The sequence below is a fragment of the Lithobates pipiens genome, unplaced genomic scaffold, assembly GCF_037356315.1.
Source record: "Lithobates pipiens isolate NorthernLeopardFrog02 unplaced genomic scaffold, aLitPip1_a1.2 Scaffold_30, whole genome shotgun sequence".
Classification (NCBI taxonomy): domain Eukaryota; kingdom Metazoa; phylum Chordata; class Amphibia; order Anura; family Ranidae; genus Lithobates; species Lithobates pipiens.
The window spans coordinates 149,372,649-149,399,975 of NW_027507791.1; positions in this window are offsets into that span (position 1 = coordinate 149,372,649).

The following is a 27,327-nucleotide window of genomic DNA, read 5'->3' on the forward strand; positions in this document are numbered from 1 at the left end:
AGTGTAAGCGCTCTACTTATATAACTTAAAATGATCCAAAATGGTATGTGCTCATGTGTACTAAAACATGAAAAATTACCCCAAAGAAACAGGGATGGTGCTACGTGGTAACAAAAACTTGAAAGTACATATAAAGTGACCTCCAAATATGTGTATAAACAAAAATTATTTGTATAGAAACTGTATAAATAATTGTCCCGGTGATAAGACAACCAGAAACTATAAATAAATAATCACAGTGATAGAGTCCATAGATGTGCATATAGTCCAAATGAACATGCAAGATGTCGATCCGGATATGTTGTGATGACAACAAAACTTCTGTGATATTGTGATCGAAGAGAATAATATTTCACCCTGTGACGATCCCACCACCTTATAGGGCACGAGCTTACCAGATCTATATGACCCTTGTAGACATACGCCTCAGGGGTCAAACAAAGCTTGTGATCTTAGCCAGTGTAATGGACGTATCAATCATGGCATTTACGATTCCAACAAACGACTAGATGAAGTCAAAATTCTTCAAGTACAAGTCCGACAACAACTCAGGCATGGAAGATGAAGAAATAAAGCCAACATGGCATAATAACGTTTTTTTTAAAAAACTCTTTAATAAAAAATATAGCTAAAACTCACATTTCCAAGATGGGTAATACAGCATATCAGAGAGAAAAAGGTGGCAGTAGCGGCCAGCCCAGAGGAGGAAACAGTAACCCCCCTCAATGACCCCTCTCCCTCGGAGGGCCACCGGACTTGAGGGGAAACCATCTATGGAACTTGTGGAGGAGGACAGGGGCATGTACATTAGAGGATGAAACCCAGGAGCGTTCCTCCGAACCATACCCCTCCCAATGCACCAGGTACTGTATGCACCCACAGAACCTACGGGAGTCAACAATGGATTGTACCTCATACTTCTCATGGGTCTCAACCTGAATAGGGTGAAGACATGGCACCGAGGTGGTAAATCGGTTACAGACCAAAGGTTTCAATAAGGAGACATGAAACACATTTGAGATGCGCATACTAGGAGGAAGTTCCAACACGTAAGCTACTGGGTTAATCCTGCAAAGTATACGGAAAGGTCCAATAAACCGAGGTGCAAACTTCAGTGAGGGAACACGAAGCCGGAGGTTGTGAGATGACAGCCAGACCCTGTCCCCAATCTGGTAGGAAGGTGCTGGCAGGCGTCTGCGGTCAGCATGGAGTCTGTACCTATAATTAGCATGACGCAACGTCTCCTGGACTTGTTCCCAAGTGGAACGAAGACCACGGAGATGCTCCTCTAAAGCGGGAATACTCTGCAGAACAAATGAATGAGGCAAAATGGAAGGTTGGAAACCATAAGTCACCATAAATGGAGACAATCGGGAGGCAGAATTTAAGGCACTGTTGTGAGCAAACTCTGCCCAAGGTAATAGGTCAGACCAGTTGTTATGATGGTCAGAAATATAGCAATGTAGGAATTGCTCCAAGGACTGATTGTCTCGTTATGCGGCCCCATTAGACTGTGGGTGATACGCAGAAGAGAACGCAAGCTGGATTCCCAACTGTACACAAAAGGCTCGCCAGAACCGGGAGACAAACCGACTGCCCCTATCCGAGAAAATCACCTTGGGTAGCCCATGTAAGCCAAAGATCTCCCGAGCAAAAATGGAAGCCAGTTCCTTAAAGGTGGGCAACTTCTTAAGTGGTATACAATGACACATCTTTGAGAACCGGTCAACCAAGGATAACAGTGTTGCCTTGGGAGTTGGGCAATTCCACAATGAAATCCATAGACAGGTGAGTCCAGGGCCTCTCTCCATTGGGTATGGGTTGTAAGAGGCCCAATGGAAGGTGTAGTGGAGTCTTACTCTGAGCACACATGGGACAGGCAGCTACGAAAGCAGTAACATCAGCCCATAGACTAGGCCACCAGAATTTTTGGGAGATGGCCCAAATGAGTTGATTCTTCCCAGGATGGCCAGCTGCCTTGGGAGAATGATAAGTCTGGAGCACTGCAGTACGGACACTCTCTGGGACAAAGCAGCAGTCACAAGGTTTATCAGGAGGAGCATGGACCTGAGCAGCAAGAATTTTGTCACCCAAAGGAGAAGTAAGGCTGGTGCGAACCGTAGCTAAGATACGATCAGGAGGAATCATAGGAACCGGAACCGACTCCGACTTGGAAGTGGAGGAAAATAGTCATGATAAGGTATCAGCCCTTACATTCTTAGTACTGGGTAAGAATGAGACAATGTAATTAAAGCTTGACAAGAAAAGGGCCCACCGTGCCCTTCTGGGAGAGAGTTGCTTAGCCTCAGACAAGAATGTAAGATTCTTATGGTCAGTAAGAATAAGAACGGGCACCTTCAAGGAGATGTCTCCATTCTTTCAGGGCTAAAATGATCGCCAACAGCTCTCTGTCACCAATCTCATAATTGCACTCAGCAGGTGACAATTTTCTGGAAAAGTAGCCACGCGGATGCATAGCGCTGTCAGAGTTAGGACGTTGAGACAGAAGGGTGCCAACTCCAGTCTCAGAAGCATCAACTTCTAGGATAAAAGGCAACGTAGGATCAGGATGCTCCAACACAGAAGCAGAAACAAAGGCAGCCTTGAGAGTCTCAAAGGCCCTAATGGACTCCGGAGACCAACTCTGTGGGTTACCGTCCTTTCTGGTCATATCAGTCAGAGGCTTGACCAGAGATGAGAAGTTACGAATAAACTTCCGATAGTAGTTGGCAAAGCCCAGGAAACGCTGCAGAGGACGTAAACCGACGGGTCGAGGCCACTGTAGGACTGCCGAAAGTTTCTCTGGGTCCATTGAAAAACCAGCAGTGGAAATGACATTGCCCAGGAATGTAACCTGTTCACGATGGAACTTGCACTTCTCCAGTTTACAATAGAGATTGTTCTCTCTTAGTTTCTGAAGTACACGACAGACATCTGTGTGGTGGCTCTCCAGGGACTTGGAAAATATGGGGATATCATTGAGATAAACCCCCACACACAACTGCAACAAATCTCAGGGGACATTGTTAATAAATTCCTGGAAAACTGCCGGGCCGTTACAAAGGCCAAAGGGCATTACCAGGTATTTGTAATGGCCTATTCTGGTAATAAACGCAGTCTTCCACTCGTCGCCCTCCTTAATGCGCATGAGATTGTATGCCCCTCTCATGTCAAGCTTTGTGAAAAACGTTGCTCCCTTGAGGCGGTCAAATAACTCAGTAATCAATGGAATCGGGTAGGCATTCTTAATTGTGACACGATTGAGACCCCCTATAATCTATACAAGGCCTCAGTTCACCACTCTTCTTTTTCACAAAGAAGAAACCAGCACCAGCAGGAGACGAGGATTTGCGGATGAAAGTGCGTCAGCAACATATCCTCCAAGACCAACAAAGGGTAAACCCTGCCACAAGGAGGTATGGCACCAGGTTGAAGGTCAATTGCGCAATCATAAGGGCGGTGTGGAGGCAAGCTACCGGCTTGACCTTTATCAAAGACATCGCCAAAATCATGGTACTCCTCTGGCAGGGAGGGGAGTGAAGCGGTGCAAAGGACCTTGGATACCTTCAGGAAGCATGTCTCACTGCATTGTGGTGACCAGGAGAGAACCTCAGCACGGAGCCAATCAAAAGAGGGGTTGTGCCTCTGTAACCAAGGATAACCAATAACCAGCAGAAATCTGGGTGAGGAAATAGCTTGGAATTGGATTATCTCATGGTGAAGAGCCCCTACGGCCATGGAAAATGGAACCGTCTCATGAGTCACATGGGCAGGCTGTAAAGGTCTCCCGTAAAGAGCCTCAATGGCAAGTGGAGTGTCACGCAGCTGCAGCGGAATCGAGTGCTGCGAAACAAATGCAGCATCAATGAACAGGCCTGCAGCCCCAGAGTCGATTAGAGCCTGTATCTCGATGGACGACTCAGCCCAAGAAAGGGTGACCAAAACCAGGGGTTATCCTTCTGGATAACTGGGGATGAAACAACGCCACCTAAGGTTTGTCCGTGACAGGACCTCAAGGTTCAGGCGTTCCCTGGACGGGTAGGACAAGACTTCAAAAAGTGACCTGCCTGGCCACAACAAAGGCACAATCTCTCCCTCCTCCTAAAGGCTCTCTCATCTGCAGAGAGATGCGTGAAGCCCAGGTGCATGGGTTCATCTTCACTGACCAACTCGGTACCAGGAGGCATGGGAGGTGAGGGAGGCATGGGTGGGACTACAAAGCTCGGAGGCAAACGTACAGGAGGCTTCCGCAAGAGCTCCTTAAAAGAAAGTCTATGAGTATGGAGTCAATGAGGAGGGCAAACGAGATCAAGCTCTCCAGCTCAGCGGGTATATCTCAGGCTGCTATCTCATCCTTGATGGAATCCGAGAGACCATGAGAAAAATCAGCCACGGGGGCTTCATTGTTCCAAGCAACCTCTGCTGCCAGAGTACGGAATTCAATGGCGTAGTCGGCAACAGGTCTCGTACTCTGTTTGATGGACATGAGGCACTTGGCAGCAGAAGCGGAGCGTGCGTGCGGGGATGTCACAAACCCTTTTAAAAGGAGGCCACAAACTGAGGGTAACTCAAGACAACAGTTTTTTGCGTCTCCCATAGAGGGTTAGCCCAGGCCAAGGCTCTCTCAGAAAACAAAGATATCACAAAACCTACTTTGCTTCTGTCCGTGGGAAACGCCTGGGGCAGCATTTCAAAGTATATCTCAACCTGATTGAGAAACCCTTTGCATTGAACTGGATCACCCCCAAATCGCTGGGGAAGAGGAGCAGAACCAGACATACCTCTTATAGAGGTAATACTCAAGGCAGGGGCTTGCACAGAGACTGGCGCAGCAGTAGGGATGGCCTGCGACTCAGGTTGTACCGGAGCAGCCACCGTGGGGGATTCCAGGTGAGCCGTGCGATTCAGGAGCGTAACGCCAAGGCAAGCGTATCCATGTGGTGATCTTGCTCATCCCATCTGGAAAAAATATTACCAGCAAATGGATTGACTGTATCTTCTGAATTAATGGCCTTCACGTACTGACATGAACCATGAAACAGACAGAGATAGAAGTACAATAAAATCACACTTGTTTATTAATAAAAATAAAAAAGTAAACAGGAAAAAGTGTAGTCAAGCATAGCCAGAGTCCAGTAGCCAGATCGGGAAGTCAGCCAGTCCAAAGTTCATAAACCAGATCGGGTAATCAGCCAGTCCAGATGTCAGGGATCTAAGGAGAGCTACTGCAAGCAGGATGGAAGCCAGGAGGGATGTAGCAAGCCAGTCTTGAAACAAAAGCAGGAGATGGTTCCTAGTGATATGACCAAACCTGAAGGCAATGGAGAAATGAGCTGGAAGACTTTAAATGGGCAGGCCAGACGAGCATCATCGGGAACAGCTGGTAACTGTGGAGAGAGAAGAGAGCTGGCAATTAGCCGACAGCTGAGGGGCCAGCCCAGAGGGGGAAGGGCTAAGCCAGCCCTGACAATAGTATAGTGCATTTCCACTGTGCAGCATTGTGACTGCTGAGCGGTTCTGCAGCGATACTACAAAGAGTGACAAACGCAATAAAAAAGTATTATAACTGGTGTGATAGACCAGTGGCCCCCAAAAATGACAGATTGAAGCGGGGTGTTATATACCTTCTTCCACATACATACTGCACTTCTCTAGAGACTTTTGTCACAGGGTTATTTAAAAAATGACAGGCAGAGGAAGAGGCAGGCCCTTCCGCAGGGGTGTTAGGGGTAGGGCAGGAGCAACAGGCTTGAGCCAAAGTGGCAAATTGCAGAAGGTGCGTGTGATTACGTCAAAGGACACACCAGACTTGGTTGAGTGGCTTACTCAGCCTTACTCTTCTACACCCTCCTCATCCTCTCGATCTGCACCCTCTTCTTCACTCTCTGCTATGTGCACCCCCAAAGACACTACCACCAACACCACCACCACCATATACCTTCCGCTTGAGTCACAGGAATTATTTTCCGATCCATATCAAGACATTTCCGATGCGCAGCCATTCTTGGCATTGGATCAGGAAGAAGAGGTAGCAACAACCGCCACTCAGGAGTCTGACGACAGTACCCAGATCAGCCCCATGAGGAGGTTGGTCCCCGCTGTTGCTGCGTACTCCGAGATCTCTAATTATAGTGGTGGGGAAGGTGACGTTGATGATGACGTGTCTAGTGATGTCACGTGGGTGCCCACAAGAGAGGAAGAGGAGGGGAGTTCAGAGGGAGATATGGACCAGCAGATAGGGAAGAGAAGCAGGAAGAACTTAGATTGCACAGGAGGGACAAAGCAGACTGCGAATGTATCAGGAGCGAGGCACCAACCATGTACGGTCACATCTGGCGCTCCCAGGACGCCGGCACATGGCTCCACAGTGTGTTTTTTTTTTAACGTGTCCGCTGCTAACAATAGTGTTGCCATCTGCAATCTTTGCAGTCAACGCATAAGTCGCGGTAAGCCCAAACACTCACCTTGGGATGACCGCCTTAAGAAGGCACATGAGCTGCCATCACCGAGCCCAGTGGGAGCAACAGAACACACAAAGACACACTCCAGGCTCTCACCATCCAGCCTCGTCTTCTACTTCTCCTTCTCCTCTCTCCTCACAATTGTCCTCCACTCCACTTTCCATCACGCCATCCTCACGTTTTTCTGCAAAAAGGCAAGCTTCCATGGGCCAAATGTTCGAGCGTAAAAAAATGATGACGCCGGATAACCCTCTTGCCCAACGGTTGACGGATGGCTTGTCAGAACTGATAGCCTGCCAACTACTGCCATATAAACTGGTGGACTCGGAGGCCTTTCGAAAATTTGTAGCCATTGGAACACCACAATGGAAGGTCCCAGGAAGGAAGTATTTCTGACAGAAGGGAAACCCAGAGCTATATGGCCATGTTCAGAGGCAAGTGAATGTATCTCTGGCACACAGTGTCGGTGCCAAGATACATCTGACCACAGACACGTGGTCTAGCAAACACGGGCATGGAAGGTATATCACTTTTACTGCCCACTTGGTGAAACCTTTTGACGGCCGTCAAGCATGTAACCCGTGGCACCCGTGTAGATTTGGTTTTACCGCCACGGATTGCATGCAGGCCTGCCTCTTCTTCTCCTCCTCCTTCTCCATCCTCCTCGGCTGACTCCTCCTTTTCCGCTGCTAGCGTTTCTTCCACTGTGCCACCCAAGCTCCCCAGAACCTATTCGAAATGCCAAGTGAGACGTTGCCATGCTGTGCTGCATCTGTTGTTCCTGGAAGCCAAAAGCCACACTGGCCCTGCACTCCTTTCAGCTTTGCGTTCACAGGCAGATCAGTGGCTAACACCGTTCAATTTGACAGTTGGTAAAGTGGTGTGTGACAACGGTGCCAATTTGCTTAGCGCATTGAAACAGGGCAAAATTACGCACATGCCATGCATGGCACACGTCTTAAACTTGGCCGCGCAGCGATTCGTTGTCAAATATCCTGGGGTCCAGGACATCTTGCAGCAGGTAAGCAAAATCTCGGCCCATTTCAGAAGATCTTACATGGCCATGGCTCACCTTGCTGGCATTCAGCGGCGACACAATCTGCCGGTCAGGCATCTTATTTGCGATTGCCCGACGTGATGGAACTCAACCTTGTATATGCTTGATAGGCTGCTCCAGCAGAAACGTGCAGTTAACCTCTACCTGTACGAACTCTGCGGCAGAACAGGTTCTGGGGAGCTGGGTTTTTTTCACCACGCCAGTGGCTGCTCATGCGAGACACATGCAGACTTCTGCAGCCATTTGATGAGATCACCAAACTGGTCAGTCGCAGCCATGGCGCCATCAGTGACATGGTACCTCATGCCTTCTTTATGGAGCGTGCATTGCGTCTTGTCATTGATCAAGCCGTGGAGGAGCAGGAGCGGGAAGATGAGGAAGTCGCAATGCTGGATGAATTCCCAGGGGGGCTACTCTATCTGAGACAAGTCAACAACAGGAGTCTGAAGAGGAGTCAGAGGAGGATGGTGACGGGGCGGATGAGGAGGAGCAAGAAGAGCATGCTTTAAACCTTTCTGGGATCCCTGTTGTTGTGCATGGCTGGGGAGAGGAGAACGAGGAGGACGACATTATCCTGGATGATGAGCAGGAGCCAGGCCACCACCCCACTTTCAGTTTAGTGCAAATGGGGGCCTTCATGCTCCAGTGTTTTAACAGGGACCCGTCTAAAAAGCATAGGGGTCAAGGACCAGTACTGGGTGGCAACGTACTTTCAGTCCTTGGAGCAATTCCTACGTTGCTATATTTCTGACCATCATAACAAATGGTCTGACCTATTACCTTGGGCAGAGTTTGCTCACAACAGTGCCTTAAATTCTGCCTCCCGATTGTCTCCATTTATGGCGAATTATGGTTTCCAACAGATTCCATGCTGACCGCAGATGCCTGCCTGCGCCTTCTTACCAGCTTGGGGACAGGGTCTGGCTGTCATCTCGCAACCTCCGGCTTCGTGTTCCCTCACTGAAGTTTGCACCTCTGTTTATTGGGCCTTTCTGTATCCTTCGCAGGATTAACCCAGTAGCTTACGCGTTGGACCTTCCTCCTAGTATGCGCATCTCAAATGTGTTTCATGTCTCCTTATTGAAACCGTTGGTCTGTAACTGATTTACCACCTCGGTGCCAAGTCCTCACCCTATTCTGGTTGAGAACCATGAGGAGTATGAGGTACAATCCATTGTTGACTCCAGTAGGTTCCGTGGGCGCATACAATACCTGGTGCATTGGAAGGGGTACGGTCCGGAGGAACGCTCCTGGGTATCATCCTCTGACGTACATGCCCCTATCCTCCTCCGCGAGTTCCATAGCTGGTTTCTCCTCAGGTCCGGCGGTCTTCTGAGGGAGAGGGGTCATTGGGGGGATACTGTCAGGGCTGGCTTAGCCCTTCCTCCTCTGGGCTGGCTGCTCAGCTGTCGGCTAATTGCCAGCTCTCTTCTCTTTCCATAGTTACCAGCTGTTCCCGATGATGCTCGTCTGACCTGCCTATTTAAAGCCTACCAGCTCACTTTTTCCTTTGCCTTCGCATTGGTCACATCACAAGGAACCATCTCCTGCTGTTTGTTTTAAGACTGGCTTGCTGACATCCCTCCTGGCTTCTTATCCTGCTTGCAGTTGCTTTCCTTGGATCCCTTACTTCTGGCCTGGCTGATTACCCGATCTGGTTAATGAACTTTTGACTTGCGGACTACCTGATCTGGCTACTGGACTCTGGCTATGCTTGATTATGCTTTTTTCTATCTACCATTTTATTTTTATTAATAAACAAGTGTGATTTGATTGTACTTCTGTCTCAGTCTGATTCATGGTTTCTGACAAGTGTCCTCTGTCGCAGATCACACGGTTCTGGTCACACCTGTTTATGACACAACCCTTTTTGATCCACATTACAAGGGTAAAGTTGCAGAACTCATCCTTCCTTTGCAGAGGGAGCAGAGGATGAAACATCTTCAGGAGGCCTTGAAGAAAAGTTTGTGTAATGCATTTCCAGACCCTGGGAGGTTACCATTTCCTGGTGCTGGACAAAGTGTTTCTGAGGCTTTGTTCAGTAAGAGGAGAGCGGTTGGCCGGCTGCCCCATGCCTTTAAACAAATTTTCAGTCCTCAGTGCACATCCAGTGCTACTGGAGGGTTTGTAACAGATCAAAGAGTGCGCCTGTCCACAGACTCCGTTGATAGGCTCAAATTTATAAAAAATTAATCAGTCCTGGATCAGCAGCCATCAAGCACCTGATGCTGATGTAACTGATTGTTTAACAGGGTCATGTATTTGCAATGTTTGAAATAATATTTAATATATATATATATATATATATATATATATATATATATATATATATATATATATATATATATATATATATATATATATATATATATATATATATATATATGGTAAGGGGTAAAAAAAAACTGCGCAAAATAAATCTAAATAAATTCAGGTAAACCAATCCCAAAGCAGCAATTAATGTGAGATAAATACAATAAAAATGAAAGAGAGAAGATTGAGCTATTTGCAGTCCAGGAAATTATTTAATACTGTCCTAAAGTTCAAAAACTGGAAATAAATTAGGCATCACCCAGTGACTAAACCACAGAACAGTGTGCCATCACCTTTTAAAAAACATGTTTACCAGATTGTAAGACAATTAAGCAAGTGGCTTTATCCCAGACCGGGCTTTTGGTTTTACAAGAAAACACACAAATGCAATATTGCGATGTAAAGTGGCAAGTTTCTCAGCATGGGTTAACGTGTATTGTTGCACCTTGTAAGGTGCAACAATACAAGGGGGTGTGAGTAAGCTGACAATAAGGGTGCAGGCAAGCTGTTAACAGGCGGTGCAAAGACAAGGGGGGCAAGGATTGCAGGAGAGAAAAAAAGGCGACGTGCTCAGTACTTATTTTACCTGCTGTATGCAAGCTCTAAGAAAGTTAGGCACCAGCAGCAAGGCAAAAGGCCCATACACACGATCAAACTTTTTGACAACAAACATGCAAATTAGCTGTTTTAAGGCAACATCCGACCGTGTGTACGCTCCATCGGACAAACTTTTTTGGTTTTCATCTGAGTTTTGTTGGCTGTGCGAACGGACAAACTTTCAGGCAACAAAAGTCCGATGGAGCAAAGTCCGATCGTGTGTACAGAAAACAATAGGACTTTTGTACAAAGTACAAACACGCATGCTCAGAACTAGGGATGAGCTGAACATTCCCCGGTTCAGTTTGCCCCAGGGGACATGGGTCAATGCCTAAAATGTTTTTAAAAACGGTCGTTTTTTCTGGAGCACTGATTTTATTGACGATTAAAGTAAAAAAAAAAAAAAAAAGTAAAAAATTCCCTTAAATATCGTGCCTGGGGGGTGTCTATAGTATGCCTGTGAAGTAGCACGTGTTTAGAACAGTCCCTGCACAAAATGACATTTAATGGAAAAAAAATGGAAAAGTCATTTAAAACTGCTTGCATGTAATATCTGGTTCTGGCAAAATGGATGAAAATCGTTGAGAAAAATGGCATAGGTAGCCCCGCCCCTGCCCATTACCAGCCCCTTTGGGTCTTGTACGGATATTAAGGGGAACCCCGTACCCATTTTAATAAAAAGGAAAGGCGTGGGGCCCCCAGGCCCTATATACTCAGAACAGGAGTATACAGGTGGTGCAAACAAGACAGGGACTGTGTAGGTTTGTTGTGTTAAGTAGAATCTGTTTGTAATTTTCAACTGGTACCTTTTTAAAGTGTAGCTCCAGTCAAAAAATCTATTTTTAAGCTTTTTGGAAAACATAGGGAAGGGTTATCACCCCTGTATAATTTGATTTGCCGTCCGTCTTTTTTCATCTCACTTCCTGTTGTCTCCTTCCGTTTGCAAGTAGGAGACGTTTGTAAGTTTGATGTTTGAAAGTAGGGGCCTGCCCTATATGCTCTGCAGAAATGGCGGAACAAGGTGTTGGTGTTGCCACAACATTGTAAGTCCTCAAAGTGACTCTTGGTGGGCACTGGAGCGCCCTGCTTTGAACGATTATATCAAGAATTGTAATTACATGCCATTGTTGAAAGGTGGTAGAAAAATCGGGCCTTTGGTGGTTGTGGAATGGGTGCTGGTGCCACAACAGTATAAGTCCTCACAGCTACTCTTGGTGGGCACAGGAACGGGTCCTGTTGTGAAATATTATATCAAGAATTGTAATTACATACCCCTGTTAAACAGGGGCTGAAAAATTGGGCCTTAGGCACTGCTTGCTGGTTCCACAACACTGCAATCTCTCCCAGATACTCTAGTTGGAGTGCAGGAATGAGCCCTGCTGCAAAGCATTGCATCAAAAATTTTAATTACACGCCCCTGTTTAACAGGGGCTGAAAAATTGGCCTATACACTGCAACCTCTACCATATACTCTATTTGGAGTGCAGCAATGAGCCTTGCTGCAAAGCATTGCATCAAAAATTGTAATTACACGCCCCTGTAAAACAGGGGCTGAAAAATTGGGCCTTAGGCACTGGTACTGGTGCCATGACACTGCAACCTCCCCCATATACTCTTGTTGGAGTGCAGGAATGAGCCCTTCTGCAAAGCATTGCATCAAAAATTGTAATTACACGCCCCTGTTAAACAGGGGCTGAAAAATTGGGCTGGTGGCATGACCCAGAACCAAAAATGTTCTTCCAAGATATCAGCGGAGGAGGAAGAGGATAGACAGTCAACATAACAGGGCAGTCACTCAGCATCAGCATAGGCAGTCTTGAAGGGATGTTATATTTAAAAAAAAAATATTCGGTTACATCAGCTTCAGGTGCTTGGCAGCTGGTGGTGATCCAAGACTGATTCATCTTGATGAAGGTCAGTAGATCGACAGAGTCGGTGGACAGGTACACCCTGTGATCAGTTACAAAGCCACCAGCAGCACTGAAGGTGCGTTCCGAAAGAACGCTGGATGCAGGACAGGCCAGTAGCTCAAGTGCATATTGTGCAAGCTCTGGCCAGTGATCCATCCTCAAGACCCAGTAAGCCAGAGGATTTTCGGTGGGAAAAGTGTCCAAGTCTGACCTTGCCCCTAGGTATTCCTGCAACATGTAAATCAGACGCTGGCGATGGTTGTTGGAACCGATCATACCTTGGGGCTGCGGACTAAAGAATTGTCTGAACGCATCAGTCTGATGGCCACCTTCTCTACCGCTCCTTCTGACCGAAGCCTCAGCAACACATTGTCCAGGACCAGTAGTTTGTAACCTCCCAGTCTCTGGGAACACGTTGCACAGACCTTTCTGCAAGGCCCCCCGGAGATGTCTCATCCTCTGCTCCCTCTGCGATGGCAAGATAAGGTCAGCAACCTTACCCTTGTACCGTGGATCAAGGAGAGTGGCCAGCCAGTAATGGTCCCTCTCCTTGATCCGAAGAATACAAGGATGTTCCGCAGGCTTTGCAGGATCAGGGAGGTCAAGCAGTATAGGTTAGCTGAGGCATTCGGTCCGGTGTCCTCTGGGTCACTAAGGACAACATGATCCACAGCCACCTCCTCCCAGCCATGTAGAAGTCCACGGGTTTCTTGGGACTGTAAATCATCCCTACAAGACTGCTGCTGCTGCTGCTGCTGCTGCTGATGCTGAGTGCCAGGCTCCACCTCCATGCTGACACAATCATCCTCCTCCTCGTCCTCTTCCTGTGTGATGGGTGGGACAGCAGGAACACTGGCTGGATAAAGGGGGCCTTGAGAGGCAAGGAAGTCCTCCTCTTCCTGCCTCTGTTCTGCATCAAGTGCCCTGTCCATTATTCCACGCAGCGTATGCCCCAACAGGTGGACAAGAGGTACAGTGTCACTGATGCATGAAGTGTCTCTGCTCACCATCTTTGTGGCCTCCTCAAATGGTGACAGGACAGTGCATGCATCCCTGATCATGCCCCACTGGCGTGGTGAGAAAAAACCGAGCTCCCCTGACCCTGTCCTGATGCCGTAGTCACACAGGTACTCATTGATGGCCCTCTGCTGCGCGTGCAGCCACTACAGCATGGCCAACGTTGAGTTCCACCTGGTGGGCATGTCACATATAAGGTGGTTCTTGGGCAGGTTCAATTCCTTTTGGAGCTCAGCCAGCCGAGCACTGGCATTAAATGATCAGCGGAAATGCACACAGACTTTCCTGGCCTGCTTCAGGACATCCTGTAAGCTCAGGTACTTGCCCAAGAACCGCTGCACCACCAGGTTAAGGACGTGAGCCACACAGGGCACATAGGTCAGTTGTCCCTGTCGGAGGGCGGAGAGGAGGTTGGTGCCATTGTCGCAAACCACCATTCCTGGCTTAAGCTGGCATGGCGTCAACCACCTCTCGGCCTGCCCCTGCAGAGCTGACAAAATATCTGCCCCAGTGTGGCTCCTGTCCCCCAAACAAACCAGCGCAAGCACGGCATGGCATTGTTTTGCCTGCGTACTTGCATAGCCCCTTGAACGCCTACGGAGCACCGCTGGTTCCGAGGACAAAGCACTGCACAAGGCCATGGAGGAAGAAGAAGAGGAGGGGGTGGAGGAGAGAGATGTGTCACAACCAGTAGTAGCATTTTGGAGGCATGGTGGCGGAACAACCTCCAACACTACTGCACCCTGTCCTGTATCCTTCCCAGCTGCCAGAAGAGTGATCCAATGGGCCGTAAAAGACAGGTTACATCTCTGTCCATGCCTGCTGGACCATGAGTCAGCGGTAATATGCACCTTACCGCTGACCGTCCTGTCCAGTGAGGCAAGGACATTGCCTTCCACATGCCGGTAGAGAGCCGGAATCGCCTTCCGTGAGAAAAAGTGGCGTTTGGGGACCTGCCACTGAGGAACCACACATTGCACAAACTCACGGAAGGGGGCGGAGTCTACCAACTGAAAAGGCAGCAGTTGAAGTGCTAGCAATTTAGTCAAGCTAGCATTCAACCGCTGGGCATGTGGGTGGCTGGGAGTGAACTTCTTTCTACAATCCAGCAGCTGGGGCAGGGAAATTTGTCTGCTACAATCAGACGTGGGTGTACTGCTAGCAGAGTGTCCGCAAGCACTTGGCTGTGACACACCTAATTCTACACCTTCATTCCTCTCAGAGCAGGTTTCAGAGAGGACTGAAGGTCTAATGGAGATCTACACCCACTAACTACTGCAGATGCCTTTATTATAGAACACCAGCAATAAAGGGTAGATACAGGTGTATACTGTGCTGGTGGCACACAACACCAACTAATTCCTGCAGATGGCGCTATTAGAGAACAGCAATAAAGGTAGATACAGGTGTATACTGCGCTGGAAGCACACAACACCCACTAACTCCTGCAGATGGCTCTATTAGTGAACAGCAATAAAAGTAGATACAGGTGTATACTGCGCTGGAAGCACAAAACACCCACTAACTCCTGCAGATGGCTCTATTAGAGAACATCAATAAAGGTTGATACAGGTGTATACTGCGCTGGAAGCACACAACACCCACTAACTCCTGCAGATGGCTCTATTAGAGAACAGCAATAAAGGTAGATACAGGTGTATACTGCCTGTGGCCAATTATGGCTCTCCTCGCTGCCGGCGCTGTGATTGGCCAAGCATGCAGGGTCACAGTGCATGCTTGGCTAATCATGAGCCAGCAATGCACTGTGATGGTGCAGTGCATTGTGGGCTGTGGGCGCCACGTGAATTTGGCACGAATGGCCCACAGAGTTCTGGTTTCGCCGCTTAGAGAACAGCAATGAAGGGTAGATACAGGTGTATAATGCCCTGAAGGCACACAACACCCACTAACTCCTGCAGATGCCGTAACACTACACAAGGCCGCTGAGCTGGCGGCCTTATATAGTGTGGGGCGTGTACTAAACAGCCTGAGCTATAATTGGCCACAGGCATCATGCCTGTGGCCAATTATGTCTCTCCTCGCTTCCGGCGCTGTGATTGGCCAAGCATGCAGGGTCACAGTGTATGCTTGGACAATCATGAGCCAGCAATGCACTGCAATGGCGCAGTGCATTGTGGGCCATGAGCGCCACGCAAATTTGGCATGAATGGCCCACAGAGTTCTGGCTTCGACTCGAACACCAAGCTCATCCCTACTCAGAACCAATGCAAAAGATCAGACAACAATACAGAAGTTGACCAAAGGTGGCGGTAAAGAGCAGAAAACCACGTGATTTGGTGAAATCGTGAAATTGGTAAAAAAAAGGTCCTGCCGTGTGTATGCAATACAAGTTCATGGCCGACGCCCTTTGTACAAAGATCCACGGGAAAGTTTGTACAAAGTTCGATCATGTGTATGAGGTTTTACTGTGACCATTGCAGCACCTGTTCTTACACCACTGCTTACAGCCTTGTACCTTGGGTTACTTTCAAGCCCCGATATATGTGTCACATTTTCATGAAGACTGGATATGAACAAAATATTAGCACATTTGTTCTTTAGTGTTTACATTAGCTTAAACATTCATTATGTCAAGCATTGGCCATGGTTGGCCCAAAAAATCAAAACAAGCACCACTTTTGAGAGCTTAAAGCATTAATTGTGTTGTTGTGATTAAGAGCACATCTATTGAATAGGGTTGTTACATGAACAGATTTTCTGTTATGTTAGAAGAGATATATTCTACCAACATATGATGTCTCACCAACTGTCATTCAAAGTCATGATTATGACTTTCATATTATCTATAGCCATTGTAGACACCTCAAACCAATGACTTGATATCTTGGTGTTATTTAAGGTCATCCAGCAATGAAAGGATTACTACAATCTTCTTTCAATACTGTGTTTATCTTAAAATAATTGGTCTCTGTAGCACCCTATGAATTAATTTGCAGCACAGGAACTAATAAGGATAAAATGTTATTTTACACAACAGCCAAAGTCTCTAAAGACTGCCACTATGAGAATGATGTAATCACTTCATTATACAGTTAAGGAAGTTATTTAAATCATTAATGATCTGCCTGTTAAACAACAATACCTTTAGGATTAATTAGATAAAACAAGGTCACAAAAGACCTTGTTATCATTTGTAATCATAATGACAATTTACTTTGTTCATGGTATTAACTTTCAAAAAGTGTAAACACATAATACCATTTAGATAAGCATTATTAAAAAAAAACTTCAAACAAATATTGCTTTAAACTATTGAAACTATTTAGAAATATATCATACAATGAAAAGATGAAGGTCTAACAAACATATAACCTAAAATATAAGTATATTAAATGTCCATAAAGTAATATTAGCAAAAGTGTGCCTATCTGGGCACAGAAGGGTCTGTGAGTAAATGTTAAAGAGTAGTAAAACCTTTACTACTGTGGAATATACAGTATAGCCATAGGCATGCGCAAGAGGTGTGCTAGGGCATATTCCCCCTGTTGATATTTCACCAAAGCCCCCCCCCCCCCCCCAACGGGGCTCCTAAAAAAATTGTAAAAAAAATTATAAAAAATAAAAATTGACATTGTCCACTGCCCTACTGACACCAACCTCTGCCCTATGCGTATAGCATGCATTAGTGTACAGAGTGGAACAATGTCAATAATGAATGTATACTATAGTGTACCGGGAGAATCAGAGTGCATAATGTACAGCACAGCATAGAGAGTGGAGCAGACTGCAATATAATACATATAACACAATATAATACATATAACACAATATAAAGAGTAGTGATGGCCAAACAGTTCGCCCGGCGGTCGTTTCGCGGCGAATTTCGGCTATTCGCGGCCCGCCAATTCGGTGGACTATTGGCGCCGTTCGCCCGGTGGACTTCCGTGTTTTTACTGTGTAAAGGAACTTTGACCTGATGACACATCCATCATGGGGTACAGGACAGCCAATTGAGACGTTACAGCACATGGACACTTGGACATTCCCCCTAACTTATAAATACACCCGATCCGGCGGCCATTTTACATTCTTTCTTCTGTCACTATAGGGAAAGGTTGCTGTGTGGAGAAGGGAGAGATAAAACGCTAGCTATTTGGTACACAAAAGTTCTTTTCAGGACTGGTATAGGTGTTAGGTGTATATAGGTTTGCTGTGCTACTGATTGTTGCAGCAGCCTGAGTGTCTTTTGTCAGTTTAGAGAAAGGGACAGGGCGCTGTGTGCTGCTGTTGTAGGGACAGCCAGATTAGTCATCATCATCATTAGCTGTTACTATCAGGTCCACAAAAGTGCTATCCCAGTAACCAGTTATTGTTCCAGCAGCCTCTGTTTTGCCAGTTTATATAGGGACAGGCAGGAAGCAGTGTGTCAGGCAGTGAGGGTCAGTTTAAACAGTAGCTGTTACTATTAGTTCCACAAAGGTTCTTTTCAGGACTGGTATGGTAATAGGCTTGTACACGTATAATATTCTTTCTTCCAAATATAGAAAGAATATTATACTTGACTGCTGCCCTTCTGCTGCAGTCTGCTAATCAGTCACAACTCACTTGTTCCACAAAGCTCTTTATCAGGACTGGTAACTTGGTCTGCCTAGGGTGCTACAGTACATAGGGTTGAGTGAGGTACAGTCTGCTATTCTGTAAGGACTGGTATCGGTCCACAATACATAGGGTTGAGGTGCACCACTGCTGACCGCTGCCCTATACTGCAGCAGTCCTTCAGCAGTATAGGGACTGACGTACAGTCTGCTAATCAGTCACACACAACCTACTTGGTCCACAAAGGTCCTTATCAGGACTGGTAACTTGGTGTAGGGTGCTACAGTACATAGGGTTGAGTGAGGTACAGTCTGCTATTCTGTAAGGACTGGTATCGGTCCACAATACATAGGGTTGAGGTGCACCACTGCTGACCGCTGCCCTATACTGCAGCAGTCCTTCAGCAGTATAGGGACTGACGTACAGTCTGCTAATCAGTCACACACAATCTACTTGGTCCACAAAGGTCCTTATCAGGACTGGTAACTTGGTGTAGGGTGCTACAGTACATAGGGTTGAGTGAGGTACAGTCTGCTATTCTGTAAGGACTGGTATCGGTCCACAATACATAGGGTTGAGGTGCACCACTGCTGACCGCTGACCTATACTGCAGCAGTCCTTCAGCAGTATAGGGACTGACGTACAGTCTGCTAATCAGTCACACACAACCTACTTGGTCCACAAAGGTCCTTATCAGGACTGGTAACTTGGTGTAGGGTGCTACAGTACATAGGGTTGAGTGAGGTACAGTCTGCTGTTCTATAAAGACTGGTATCGGTCCACAATACATAGGGTTGAGGTGCACCACTGCTGACCGCTGTCCTATACTGCAGCAGTCCTTCAGCAGTATAGGGACTGACGTACAGTCTGCTAATCAGTCACACACAACCTACTTGGTCCACAAAGGTCCTTATCAGGACTGGTAACTTGGTGTAGGGTGCTACAGTACATAGGGTTGAGTGAGGTACAGTCTGCTGTTCTATAAGGACTGGTATCGGTCCACAATACATAGGGTTGAGGTGCACCACTGCTGACCGCTGCCCTATACTGCAGCAGTCCTTCAGCAATATAGGGACTGACGTACAGTCTGCTAATCAGTCACACACAACCTACTTGGTCCACAAAGGTCCTTATAAGGACTGGTAAGGTATATAGGGTGCTACAGTACATAGGGTTGAGTGAGGTACAGTCTGCTATTCTATAAGGACTGGTATCGGTCCACAATACATAGGGTTGAGGTGCACCACTGCTCACCGCTGCCCTATACTGCAGCAGTCCTTCAGCAGTATAGGGACTGACGTACAGTCTGCTAATCAGTCACACACAACCTACTTGGTCCACAAAGGTCCTTATAAGGACTGGTAAGGTATATAGGGTGCTACAGTACATAGGGTTGAGTGAGGTACAGTCTGCTATTCTATAAGGACTGGTATCGGTCCACAATACATAGGGTTGAGGTGCACCACTGCTGACCGCTGCCCTATACTGCAGCAGTCCTTCAGCAGTATAGGGACTGACGTACAGTCTGCTAATCAGTCACACACAACCTACTTGGTCCACAAAGGTCCTTATCAGGACTGGTAACTTCGTGTAGGGTGCTACAGTACATAGGGTTGAGTGAGGTACAGTCTGCTATTCTGTAAGGACTGGTATCGGTCCACAATACATAGGGTTGAGATGCACTACTGCTGACCGCTGCCCTATACTGCAGCAGTCCTTCATCGGTATAGGGACTGAGAGTTTTGTCACAGGGTCATTTAAAAAATGACAGGCAGAGGAAGAGGCAGGCCCTTCCGCAGGGGTGGTAGGGGTAGGGCAGGAGCAACAGCCTTGAGCCAAAGTGGGAAGTTGCAGAAGGTGCGTTCAATTACTTTAAAGGACGCACCAGACTTGGTTGAGTGGCTCACTCAGCCTTACTCTTCTGCACCCTCCTCATCCTCTCGATCTGCACCCTCTTCTTCACTCTCTGCTATGTGCACCCCCAAAGACACTACCACCAACAACACCACCACCACCACCACATACCTTCCGCTTGAGTCACAGGAATTATTTTCCGATCCATATCAAGAGGACATTTCTGATGCGCAGCCACTCTTGGTATTGGATCAGGAAGAGGAGGTAGCAACAACCGCTACTCAGCAGTCTGACGACAGTACCCAGATCAGCCCAAGGAGGAGGTTGGTCCCCGGTGTTGCTGCCTACTCCGAGATCTCTACTTATAGCGGTGGGGAAGGTGACATTGAAGATGACGTGTCTAGTGATGTCACGTGGGTGCCCACAAGAGAGGAAGAGGAGGGGAGTTCAGAGGGAGATATGGACCAGCAGATAGGGAGGAGAAGCAGGAATAACTTACATTGCACAGGAGGGACAAAGCAGACTGCAAATGTATCAGGAGCGAGTCATCGACCATGTACGGTCACATCTGGCGCTCCCAGGACACCGGCACATGGCTCCGCAGTGTGGGCTTTTTTTAACGTGTCCGCTGCTGACAATAGCGTTGCCATCTGCAATCTTTGCAGTCAACGCATTAGTCGCGGTAAGCCCAACACTCACCTAGGGACGACCGCCTTAAGAAGGCACATGGGCAGCCATCACCGAGCCGAGTGGGAGCAACGGAACACACAAAGCCACACTGCAGGCTCTCACCATCCAGCCTCGTCTTCTACTTCTCCTTCTCCTCTCTCCTCACAATTGTCCTCCACTCCACCTTCCATCACGCTAAGCTCACGTTTTTCTGCAAAAAGGCAGGCTTCCGTGGGCCTAATGTTCGAGCGTAAAAAAATGATGACGCCGGATAACCCTCTTGCCCAACGGTTGATGGCTGGCTTGTCAGAACTCATAGCCCGCCAACTACTGCCATATAAACTGGTGGACTCGGAGGCCTTTCGGAAATTTGTGGCCATTGGAACACCACAATAGAAGGTCCCAGGAAGGAAGTATTTCTCAGAGAAGGGCATCCCAGAGCTATATGGCCATGTTCAGCGGCAAGTGAATGTATCTCTGGCACACAGTGTTGGTGCCAAGATACATCTGACCACAGACACGTGGTCTAGCAAACACGGGCAGGGAAGGTATATCACTTTTACTGCCCACTGGGTGAACCTTCTGATGGCCGTCAAGCATGTAACCCATGGCACCCGTGTAGATTTGGTTTTACCACCACGGATTGCATGCAGGCCTGACTCTTCTTCTCCTCCTCCTCCTACTCCATCCTCCTCCCTCTCCTCCTCAGCTGACTCCTCCTTTTCCACTGCTAGCGTCTCTTCCGCTGCACCGCCCAAGCTCCCCAGAACCTATTCCACATGCCAGGTGAGACGTTGCCATGCCGTGCTGCGTCTGTTGTGCCTGGAAGCCAAGAGCCACACTGGCCCGGCACTCCTTTCAGCTTTGCGTTCACAGGCAGATCAGTGGCTAACACCGCTCAATTTGACAGTTGGTAAAGTGGTGTGTGACAATGGTGCCAATCTGCTTAGCGCATTGAAACAGGGCAAAATCACGCACGTGCCATGCATGGCACACGTCTTAAACTTGGTCGTGAAGCGATTCCTTGTCAAATACCCTGGGGTCCAGGACATCTTGCGGCAGGCAAGGAAAATCTCGGGCCATTTCAGAAGATCTTACACGGCCATGGCTCGCCTTGCTGACATTCAGCGGCAACACCATCTGCCGGTCAGACGTCTTATTTGCGATTGCCCGACACGATGGAACTCAACCTTCTATATGCTTGATAGGCTGCTCCAGCAGAAACGTGCAGTTAATGTCTACCTGTATGAACTTTGCGGCAGAACCGGTTCTGGGGAGCTGGGTTTTTTTTCACCGCGCCAGTGGCTGCTCATGCGCGACACATGCAGACTTCTGCGGCCATTTGAGGAGATCACCAAACTGGTCAGTCGCAGCCATGGCACCTTATGCCTTCTTTATGGAGCATGCATTGCGTTGTGTCATTGATCAAGCTGTGGAGGAGCAGGAGCGGGAAGATGAGGAAGTCGCAATGCTGGATGAATTCCCAGGGGGGCTACTCTGTCTGAGACAAGTCAACAACAGGAGTCTGAAGAGGAGTCAGAGGAGGATGGTGCCGGGGCGGATGAGGAGGAGCAAGAAGAGCATGCTTTAAACCTTTCTGGGATCCCTGTTGTGCGTGGATGGGGAGAGGAGAATGAAGAGGACGACATTATCCTGGATGATGAGCAGGAGCCAGGCCACCACACCGCTTCCACTTTAGTGCAAATGGGGGCCTTCATGCTCCAGTGTTTTAATAGGGACCCCCGTATAAAAAGCATAAGGGTCAAGGACCAGTACTGGGTGGCAACGTACTTAGACCCCCGGTACAAACACAAAATGGCAGAAATGTTACCGCCGTCGCAGAGGGCTGTCAGAATGCAGCACTTCCAGGCCTTGCTTCGAGAAATGCTGCATTCTGCTTTTGGGTGCGCTGGCAGAGGAGCAATTCCCACTCCCAGAGAAGGATTTGCGGGTACCAATCCAACAGCGACTGCAAGAAGAGGCCGGTTTGAAGATGTGTTGGTGACTTCGGATATGTGGTCATTCTTTCAGCCGACCCATCGACAGGTGTCATCCGGATCCAGCATCAGGGAACGCCTAGACTGTCAGGTGTCCGACTACATTGGGTTAACGGCCGATGTGGATGCTCTGAGGAGTGATGAACCCCTGGACTACTGGGTGGGCAGGCTTGACCTCTGGCCAGAGCTTGCCCAATTTGCAATCGAACTGTTGGCTTGCCCCTCATCCAGTGTCCTGTCCGAAAGGACGTTCAGCGCAGCAGGGGGGATCGTGACCGATAAGCGTACTCGCCTAGCTCACGACAGTGTTAACTACCTCACATTTCTAAAAATGAATGAGGCATGGATCTCGGAGGAATTCAACACATGTGACCAGTAGACCATGTATATGTCTATAAACAATTTTTTTAATCAAGCACACAGACCTTCTTTCTTCATTTGGCTCACTTCCTTGTCCAAAAAAAGCACACCGTACTATATGCCCCTACCCTCCTCTTTGAAGAGGTTGAGCGGTGTCATATTTCTACTGGGGCTGCTTATTATGAGGGGCTCACACCATCCCTGTGCTGTGCTGACTTACTCCTGGGGCTGCTTATTATGAGGGGCTCACACCATCCCTGTGCTGTGCTGATTTACTCCTGGGGCTGCTTATTATGAGGGGCTCACACCATCCCTGTGCTATGCTGACATCCTCCTGGGGCTGCTCATTATGAGGGGCTCACACCATCCCTGTGCTGTGCTGACTTACTCCTGGGGCTGCTCATTATGAGGGGCTCACACCATCCCTGTGCTGTGCTGACTTACTCCTGGGGCTGCTTATTATGAGGGGCTCACACCATCCCTGTGCTGTGCTGACTTACTCCTGGGGCTGCTTATTATGAGGGGCTCACACCATCCCTGTGCTGTGCTGACTTACTCCTGGGGCTGCTTATTATGAGGGGCTCACACCATCCCTGTGCTGTGCTGATTTACTCCTGGGGCTGCTTATTATGAGGGGCTCACACCATCCCTGTGCTGTGCTGATTTACTCCTGGGGCTGCTTATTATGAGGGGCTCACACCATCCCTGTGCTGTGCTGATTTACTCCTGGGGCTGCTTATTATGAGGGGCTCACACCATCCCTGTGCTATGCTGACATCCTCCTGGGGCTGCTTATTATGAGGGACTCACACCATCCCTTTGCTGTGCTGACTTACTCCTGGGGCTGCTTATTATGAGGGGCTCACACCATCCCTGTGCTGTGCTGACATCCTCCTGGGGCTGCTTATTATGAGGGGCTCACACCATCCCTGTGCTATGCTGATTTACTCCTGGGGCTGCTTATTATGAGGGGCTCACACCATCCCTGTGCTGTGCTGACTTCCTCCTGGGGCTGCTTACGGTGCAGGTGTCAGTGCTGTATATCACGGTGCTGATGTCAGTGCTCTCTGTCACGGTGCTGCTGTCAGTGCTGTATATCACGGTGCTGGTGTCATTGCTGTATGTCACGCTGCTAATGTCAGTGCTCTCTATGACGGTGCTGCTGTCAGTGCTGTATATCACGGTGCTGGTGTCATTGCTGTATGTCACGCTGCTGATGTCAGTGCTCTCTATCATGGTGCTGTTGTCAGATGACTCTTTCACGGTGCAGGTGTCATTGCTGTATGTCACGCTGCTGATGTCAGTGCTCTCTATCACGGTGCTGCTGTCAGTGATGTATATCACGGTGCTGGTGTCATTGCTGTATGTCACGCTGCTGATGTCAGTGCTCTCTATCATGGTGCTGCTGTCAGTGCTGTATATCACGGTGCTGGTGTGAGTGATTTATGTCACGCTGCTGATGTCAGTGCTCTCTATCACGGTGCTGTTGTCAGATGACTCTATCACGGTGCAGGTGTCATTGCTGTATGTCACGCTGCTGATATCAGTGCTCTGTATCACGGTGCTGCTGTCAGATGACTCTATCACGGTGCAGGTGTCATTGCTGTATGTCATGCTGCTGGTGATCATCTCCTGCACCCTCTTCTTTGCCTACCCTGGTCCCTGACCTTCCGTCTCCTCCATTGCCTTCATGCGCTCCACAGTCCTGAATTGTCAGAACAATTTCCCATATAAAAAAAAGAATGCTTGTAGTTGTCGATCCCAGTTTCACCTCATACATGTGTTATGTCATTGGCCATGTGGTGGGACTATGTTTGCACAGCTAATAATTATTTTGTGGCTGCAAATTTGACCTATAGGTTTGCGAAGTTCGCCTCCCATTGAAGTCAATGGGGCCCGCCGCGAACGTTCCGGTTCGCGAACTATCGGCCGCGTTCGCGAAACGTCCCGTCGGAAGTTCGTCCATCACTAATAAAGAGTCAAATGTGACATAGAATGTACAGCATGGTGAACACAATGGAGTGCATAATACATTTATAGAAGCACAGTCGAGAGGTATGGAGTGTAAAGCATACAGCACATTGTACAGAATAGGAAACTGTAAAGTGGTTAGCGCTTCATCCTGGCAGCACTAAGGTCACTGGTTTGATTTTCAACCAGGGCACTACCTGCCTGGAGTTTGCATGTTATCCCTGTGTCTGTGTGGGTTTCTTCTGGGTACTCCAATTTCCTCCCGCCCTCCAAAAGACATGCTGGTTGGTTAAATGTCTCCTGTCTAAATTGGGTCTAGTGTGTGTATGCATGAATGTGAGTTAGGGACCTTAGACTGTAAGCTCCTTGAGGGCAGGGGCTGATGTGAATGTACAATATATATGTAGCACTGCTATTTGCCTACTAATGCTTTAACATGTAAGCCTATAGACTTGAATGATTTTTCCTCTTCCAAACACTAGAAAGATAACAGGAAGTGAATGTTTTGTTTACATTCTGCAATGACCTATCTACCCAGAATGCCAGGTGACCTACCCATGATCACCCTCTACTGAACTGCATGCTGGGTAGGCTATAAAAGGACACACACGGCCATTGTCTCTCTCTTTCTGGATGCATGGCCTGCCTGTATGGACCTGTGAGGAGGTCTCCTGAGAGCACAGCCACTGCAGAGTGGAACCAATACAGACTTTGCCATTCATCTGATCACTGGAGAGACTGAGTGACCGGATTGGGAAGGATCCAGAGGCATCTGTCGGAGCATCAGTGGGACCTGGTTCATCTTGCAGAGTGGAGCGGTGTGACGAGCCGGCCGGCTAGAAGCAAGACAGAGTGCACCGGAGCAGAGCTGTTACATTCTTCAGACCTAGTTTGGTGAGAGGGCTGTTGCTCGCAGTTTATTACGCACTTTCATACACCTAGATCTTAGCACAGTGTTGCTGGGACCTGTAGTCCCACGGAGGAGAATCTATAAAAGACTGAGTTTAAGTAGGCCTCAAGCCTATCTTTCACTTCACTGGAACACTGTGTTATTCCCAAGCAATTATTTCAGAGATAATTACAAGTGGATCACACTACAGGAACAGTTTCAGTATTCTTTTCAAGTTAACCCTTGTTAGTCCACAATTGGATTACAAATTCGAACACACATAGCTAGCAGAAGAAAGAAGATCAAAGACTGCTTATCATATTGCAAGACTGCTTGCATGTTTATTAAAGTAGGGGGAGCTCCCTTGTAGTTGTGCATCATAAATTATTATTTGCATTTCTGTACTTGGTTTTGAGTGTGCTGGAAGTGGGAAGGTGCCCATCCACGCATTTGCATCCTGACCACCAGTCCCAATTGGAGACACGCTTTAAAGGTTTATCCAAATAACAACATTGTTTGTACATTGTTTGTCTTTTATACCCCCCATCCCTCCATAAAGAGTACCTATCACCGCCTATTACTGTCACAAGGGATGTTTACATTCCTTGTGACAGCAATAAAAGTGATCAAATTTTTTTTAACCACTTTCAGACCGGACCAATTTGCTGGTCAAAGACCAGACCACTTTTTGCGATTCGGCACTGCGCCGCTTTAACTGACAATTGCGCGGTCGTGCGACGTGGCTCCCAAACAAAATTGACATCTTTTTTTTCCCACAAATAGAGCTTTCTTTTGGTGGTATTTGATCACCCCTGCGGTTTTTATTTTTTGCGCTATAAACAAAAATAGAGCGACAATTTTGAAAAAAAACGCATTATTTTTTACTTTTTGTTATAATAAATATCCCTCAAAAATATATAAAAAAAACATTTTCTCCAGTCATCTTCCAGGACGGCACACCTGAGAGATGACTGGTCCACCTGACAGGAAACACAATCAACAACAAATTTAAAAGTCCCCACCCCTCCCTCAGACCCTCAGTTCTTGATTGTGTTTCCCACAGGATGGCAGCGAAACCAAGTTTCTTTCTAAAACTTTTTCTTATGGGGTCTGGGACCCCGTATTTTTCGTGAGGTTTTTTCCTGGGACTTAAACAGACAGGGTCTGTGATGCTCCCTTGTATACCCCCAGGAGAAATCTTGGGGGGGGGGGGTATTCCTCACTCAAGGTCTCCTTAGGGAGCCTTGTAAAAGCCTCGTGGGACAGGGGAGTTGTCCCAGTAGCGCTATTTCCCCTGTTGTCTTGTTTTTTTCTTACCTGCACATTTCGTTGGTGGAGTGGTGAGTTGCTGCTTGTCCCTATACGGAACACGAGTGGCGTGCGTTCCAACGCCACAGCGCATGTCCGGAAGTCCAAGGGCGTCACTTCCGGGTATCGAGTTCCGGAAGTGGGACGGCTGGACGCACCGGCGTGCGTTCCAGCCTCAGGCGCAGGACCGGAAGAGGCCGTACGTCATTTCCGGACGACGGACCTCCTTAAAGATGGCACCGATCGGCGCGTTTTTCAAACAGAACGGGTGTGCTGTGATACACCCAGTCTCCTCGTCCGACAAGACGCTTTCCCGGAGGCAGCACTTGAAAAAAGACAACAAGGGGACGCTCGAGACCTGATCCAG